General features: G+C 39.1%; 1 pseudogene; it reads right to left on the reverse strand.

Annotated features, from left to right (window-relative positions):
* Positions 1-1,859: 1,859 nt before the first annotated feature.
* LOC134658714 (uncharacterized) lies at positions 1,860-6,872 on the reverse strand (annotated as a pseudogene).
* Positions 6,873-7,218: the final 346 nt, after the last annotated feature.

Below are 7,218 nucleotides of genomic sequence, written 5' to 3' on the forward strand. Positions count from 1 at the left end.
TAATAGAGTTATTCATAATGCTTTGAATTAGTTAAGGTTCCATCCAAGTTTTGTCCATTCAATAGTTGTTCAACGATCCTAACCCTGTTTTCACTAACATTCCCGTTAAGGGGCCCACTGATTACCAGTCCGCCAGACGATATCGGCCTGTCAGTTGTTCGGAGCTGTCAAAATGCTTTTGTTCTAACTGACAGGCCGATATCGTCCGGCGGACTGTTAATCAGTGGGCCCCTTTAGTATTTTTGTATTAGCTTAGCTTTCAATACTTATATTATTAGTAGGATTAATTGGTATAGTACGGCTCTTCTGAGGTGAACTTTTCGCTTCGAACGTTAATCTTTCAAACAAAGGCCATTGTCTCTATTATCGCACAGCCGCTAGCTCGAGCGTTAGCACGTGCCAGTACAACATTCATATTGAAAAACAACCGGTGTCGTCATAGTATTAAGGTTCAAATTTAATGTCACTGATATTCTAGATATTACGTTTTGGTAGTGTAGGAGGATAGACCGCCCCGAAGCGATACGGCACTCATATTATTTTGATACTTAGTGTGGTGTTAAAAATGAAACGTGGTTACATATTTATTATATTGTTTTATTTAAATTATTAGCTTGCGGTGGTAAATGTAATAATTTACAAAGGTGCAGCTGCAAGCATTGTTATTTTTAATTTATGTAAATATGTAAATTTATTATACTTATGTATATATTTTTACCTTTAATGCATGTTTTATTTATTTGATGATTTATGATTTATAATTGTTAAAAGATTTTTTTTTGTAATTGTAAGAGAATGATTTATTTAATTTTATTTAGTGTTTTTATGTAATTTAGCCGGCCTTTTTCTTGCATTCCCAACTTTATTTGCAACAATAATCATTTTCACTTGTAATATTTTATTTTTGATTGTTGAAGGTTTATAATTATAAGAAAGAAGTTCACCTCAGAAGAGCCATACTATATGTGAAAAATAAACAACAACAAATCATTTCGACGTCATTTATTCATAAAGACAATTTAATAAATGAACGCACTAAATTACAATAATTTGAGATATGTCACTTAGATATTATTTAGTGGTGAATTTTATGCTTTTACCAAAATATCTGTAATTGGTGTTTTGAGTTTATTACACGTCTTATAATTTAGAGTATTTAGACACGACTAAAGTCAATGACTCTTGCTCCGTCCTATTAGCAATCTACCATAACACCAGCACCTTTGATTATGATCATAATTATGTATATGTAAAAGATGTCCCAAAAAGGACGCAAGATTTTAAATTGATGAAAAATACATTTTTTTTCGTTATAATATATTTGTATATAAAATCTTGAAATACATAAAATAGGGTTATTTGTGGAATAATACGTCAGGCAAATGTCCTCCTAGGCTTTGCTGACACATACGCACTCTTTTGTCAAAAATGTATATGACCATTTTGCATAGAAGTTACAAATACCATTAGAACCGTTTCCAAACACTTATCTAAACTTCCATTTCGCTAGCAATTATACAACATCAAACATAAAAAGCAAGTCATCATAAGGCTGCTTTACAACTAAAGATGTAAATCCACCAATAATAAAGGTTTACTTGACAGATTTGCCTAGGTTATGATGGAATAAAATTATTACCATCTCTATCGCTCAAAAGCAGCAAGAGTGAAATGTACGTACCTATTCGGTCTTTTTGGTATTAGATCTGAATCCTACTGTAAATTAATGAAAAAAACTACAATTAAAAACCCTTATTAGAATTTTAAACTTGTTTAAATTTTTGCTATCGATATTTTCGATATCGGGCACATCCCTAAAAAAAGCAGCAACAGAAACGTCCAGAACGCACATAACCCCTTCACTCCATCGTGTCATACTGTACCTTCTTCACCTTCAAATAGCGCCAGATGGCGTAACACCAGAGTACCAGCGGTGGCTATCGCGAGCGCGGCGCCCACGGCGACGGGGGCGGTCTCGGACCGGGCTCGGGCTGAGTCCGAACAGTGCCAGGGGGGACCGAACTCGCCGTCATGTTTGAACATGAAGGCCTGAAGACGCATCTGGCGGAGGTACAGCTTGGCTTTGTCGGCGGTGGCTGGGCTGGAAAAATAAAAATATTATAAGTTTTTGCCAAAAAATTCATTTTATCGCTGACTACTTTTCTTACGACAGACAACTAATACTCATCGAGACAATTCTAAAAACCCCTAACACAATTAGTTTACGTTGTTTCATCACAGAGTTCCTATGGCCACCTCCTGTCCCCATCATCAGATCAGCTCGATGGTACCATAATATTGCATTGTCACCCGACTTACATGCGTATACGAATTTTCAGCTTCATTAGAAGCCGGGAAGTGAGTCAAATTTAACTTGCAAGATTTGATTTGGCAAAAGAACGATTTGCTGACCGGAGTAGGAAACAGAAGATTTCGCGAATTATTTGAAAGAACTACTTGTCACTGTTTGAATGCATTACTGTCGGTGTTTAGACGCTTATTACCTAGTCTCATCCTCCGTGAGCTCTATAACCGTCTCCTCAGGACAGAAGAACGATTTGCCGACCGGAGCAGGGAACAGCAAATTTCGCGAGTTGGTTGAAAAAACTAAATCTCAATCTTACCTAGTATCATCCTCCGTAAGTTCTATAACCGTCTCCTCAGGACAGAAGAACGATTTGCCGACCAAAGTAGGGAACAGAAGATTTCGCTAATTGATTTAAATAACTACTTGCCACTGTTTAAAAAACGCATTACTGTCAGTGTTTAGATACTTAATACCTAGTCTCATCCTCCGTGAGCTCTAACGGTCTCCTCAGGACAGAAGAACGATTTGCCGGCCGGAGTAGGGAACAGCAAAATTCGCGAGTTTGTTGAAAAAACCAAATCTCAATCTTACCTAGTATCATCCTCCGTAAGTTCTATAACCGTCTCCTCAGGACAGAAGAACGATTTGCCGACCGGAGTAGGGAAGAGAAGATTTCGCGAGTCGGTTGTCAGGACGACCCGACGTCCTTGCTTGGCAGCGTGCTCTAAAACCCTGGCGCTGGAGTTGTAGCTTAATTTGATTTTGCCGGAATTCCAGCGCTCACCGCCTGGTGTCTGAAAAGGTCATATAAATTAGTATAAGGCCTGAGTAGACGCTCGAAGCGGAGCGTTCGGCGGGGCGTGCAGCGTGGCGTCGGGGTCAGGAGTATACGTTTGCGCCGCACGCCCCGCCCCGCTGCACGCCCAATTCGAGCGTCCACTCAGGCCTTACACTTATGTTACTGCTTTTTAATAACAAAACTTCCGTGAGAACGATTAACAATGTGCCAAAGAGAACTTTCAAAAATTGCAAATTTCCCATGAAATGTTATCGGTACTTTTTCTGCACGTTTATTGCCAAACCTTCTTACAGTTAGTCTCGATTTATATGTAACTTGAAACAGACGCCAATGAGTGACGTAAATGTAAAAGAATAGTCGTCAACAGTTAACGAACTTGTTGTGAACATCGAGTAACAATCCCTAATCTGAACGGGAACTTTTAAAGTGGAATAACTTGTATAAGAATTTTTGGAAATTTAAAAATGTTCTGCAACTTGCACATGGCTATAAACGATAGGCCTATAACTAACACAACGGCATGCTATAGGTAGGTAGAAGGTACGAACTAACACGAAAGCCCATTACTGACATTACTGCTTTTAGATAAAAGACTTTAGTCGAGTATCTTTTTAAAATCTCCTTATTTCTAAGCCAATCTGACAGAGTAACCCTTAGCTCGCTAATAGCTTTAATTAATGGAAGATGATGGACGTTACCTTAGCGAACGAGAATTCGAGTGTGAAGTCTTTAAAGGAGATGACGAGCTGCTCGGCGTCCCCCTCCTTGCACACGCCCCCCACATTCGCGTTGTTCGGCACGAATGTGTTCGCTTCCTGTAACCACAAAAGCAAATATAAGAGCACCATACACGCACAGAATACCGTAGGCTTCTGTCTCTGAAAGTTAAGGATACTGGATTCTAATTTCTGGGCCATTATTAAACCTCCCGACGCATTTTGGCTTGGATTTTTTGCACAAATGTTCTTAATAGTTAGAACCAAAAAAAAATGTATGACTTTATCTCAATCCTTAACTTGCTTATGGCTTTGTATTGTAGAAATACATAAGAAAATTAAAAAAAAGCTTGGCTTTCTCATTCAGCGTTGTGTAAGTTGCCGATAATTTGCTTCGTCCAAAGTAGTCTAAAGAAAATAGCAAGGAGATTATTAGGCCAAGAAAAGGTCTTGTAATCTAAGTAGTAGCTGTAGTATCCTAAGGGCCACCCCACATCTGGCGTCTTTCGGGTGTCGGCGTCGGTCAGCGCTATGGAAAATGACGTCGCTGCGCAGTTGCGTCGACGTTGCGTCGAGCAGGGCCATAGAGTAGTAGACGCCGACGAGACGCCGACGCTCGAAAGACGCTAGATGTGGGGTGGCCCTAAGGTAAGCCAGAGATGCAGAGGGCCTTCGCAAACTCGCACCACGCTTTCCGATCTTCAGCGAGCCGTGGTTCCGGGCATCCTGTACATTCTTGGCCACGGTCTGTCGAGAGGGAGCTACTAGTGGTCGGACTGAACTGAAGCGAGCTCAGCGGTGACGTATTGCCTACTTTCTTGAGAAAAAGAAGGTAAGTTACCGCTCGCTCGTTCAGCTTGGTAAGATAAAAGATGTCTATAAGCGCGTCTACTGTGAGCAGGATGCATGTCTCCCCGCCGCTGCCCTGGAGGCGATATGTAGCTGTCGATAAACTCCGTTCTGTCACCGCATCCTGTAAGTTAAGAAACAGTAATTAGAATAGGGAGTATTACTGTAATGTTTTGTCGCCAGAGTGCAGCATTAGCGCCTTTAGTAAACCATAGAGTAACTTATACATACTGTACCTTAAACTGTTTTATGACAAGTTTTCACAGACAATCAAATATGACATTGATACATCAAGGCGGTTTGTTTAGAAAGGGCCTACCGGGAAACGCGAAATTGAAACTTAGCTAACTGCCTCTGCCTGAAAGTTAGTTAACCAAATTTCGATTCTTTCGTTTGCGGTAGCCCCTTAGATTGTGACTTATTGTGGGAGTGGCGCCCCCTACGCAGAGTTTCGCGTAATATTCCCTATTGAAAGGGTTTTTGGAAGTTCCAACACGTGAGTCAATGTTGTTAAGGAGACGGTTGTTGAAACCACTAAAGACTGAGTAGGTGAGTAGGCGTGAAAACATTTGTGTCCTTCAATGAAGGTCTGGAACTTTTAACCCTCTGTTTGTATTTATATCCTAACTAAAATCGTTAAGGAAATTGAGCGTGAAAGAGGCTATAAAAGATAACAGCTCTTTTGTGCGCAGTAAATGGTTGAGATTTTATAAGAACCGCTTGTACTATTATAAAATCGGATCCACTTTAACGCCCGTGAAATAATATTACTTATTTTGTACTCTTTGTAAAGTAATTATGATTCTTAAAGTACCACATAAAGGGGGTTAAAGTGAGAAACTTTTGAAACAAACAAATTGCTTGCTCTTCTCGCTTGGAAAATTTCGTTGAGATTGCTCGCTGTTATAGTGGTTAAGTGATTGAGACACTTTCTAATTTAAGCTAAACTCAACGTTCAACAGTATTTACTAACAAAAGCTTTAGTTTCAGAGGACTTTCCCTTATATGAAATGGGAGAGCCAAAGGCCATTCCGGCCAGCGAAAAGCGGAAAATAAAAAGCCTGACCCTGGGGTCAAAATCAAAAACTGTAACTTTTCGTATGTTTAGTTTAGTTTATTTATTTCATAATCATATATTACAGTATAAATTATTCTTACGCTAATCTTACTAATCTATAATATGCGTATAGAGCAGAAAAAATTGTTCTCGAAAATAATCGGTCAGGATCCTCATACAATCATACACAGATAAGAGGTTAATAGTTATTTACGATACAAGTGCGGAAAGTAGGAAATTCGCAACGAGTGGTGTTAAATCGACACGAGTTGCGAATTACCTATTCGCACGTGTATCGTACAACGATATACAGTAAAAAAAATGGCTACCTTCCAGCTCCATCTTCAGATCAGCTCCATGTCATAATTAGGTAATATTGCATTGTTATCCAATTTACATAATTATATATGAAAATTAAAAACTAGCAATTCTTGTATATTTATTTATGTATATATAAAAAAAACATTAAAACTAACTATGAATTAAATATTTAAAAAATAACCTAAAATTAAAATAAACCTACTTAAAAATTAAACTAAAACTTACAATAAGTATTATATAAAAACTAAAATATACTAATAAAATAGATGAATATAAAAAGAAGTTATAAAAAGAACACCCCTTCTACACCTTTACCTACAACTATGCCAAAATTCGCTTACACATCTATTATTTCCCCCGATTGGCAATTTTTGGTGTTCGTTTGGTGTACTATTCTAAGACGTCCGCCTGCGGCATTGAGCCCATAACGCTGGCTGCGTTACCTCTCTGTATTGCCAGCGATATGCGCTGGGAGAGGTAAGCGACAGCCCTATGGTCTCCCGAGGCGTCGACCAGCCGTGTCGACAGGTCCCCCAATTAAAAACTGCTTAATCGAAAACCGGAAAGTGAGTCAAATTTAACTGCAAGATTTGACCCGTACATAAATGCATTACAAGTTAAATAAAAGCTTGTAAGAATACTCACAGTTGTGCCCCCCGGAGCGACGGTCGTTCTGCTGTACTTGGTGACCCTCGGCCTTCGTGTGGAGGCCTGGCTGTCCAGCTGTAGGCCCTGCACCGAGCACACCAGCAGCGCTGCCGACACAAACCACATTAACATTTCCACGTCACCATCGAGGGCCAAATTAACACATCACAGGGCCAAAAAATTCTTTCAAGTCTTTTTCAAAGCTGTTTACTATAATATTGGTATTTCATGTATGGGTATTTTTGCCTGAAATAATTTGATTGATTGATAATGATCAAAAAACTTGACGGTTTTATAACTCTGCTCTAGAATCCCTAAAAATGTGATGATAACTGGAGTTAAGACCCACAAATTTCTATTTCCGCATCAAAATCTACTAATCCAGGGTCACAATTAACATTCACACGTTATAGGGCCAAAAAATTATTTCAAGTCTTTGTCGGAGTTGTTTACTGGGTCCAAGGGTGTCAATGATCAATATAATCACAAAACTATACGTAGTTACGAGACCGAAATTTAT

The sequence above is a fragment of the Cydia amplana genome, chromosome 23, assembly GCF_948474715.1.
Source record: "Cydia amplana chromosome 23, ilCydAmpl1.1, whole genome shotgun sequence".
NCBI lineage: Eukaryota > Metazoa > Arthropoda > Insecta > Lepidoptera > Tortricidae > Cydia > Cydia amplana.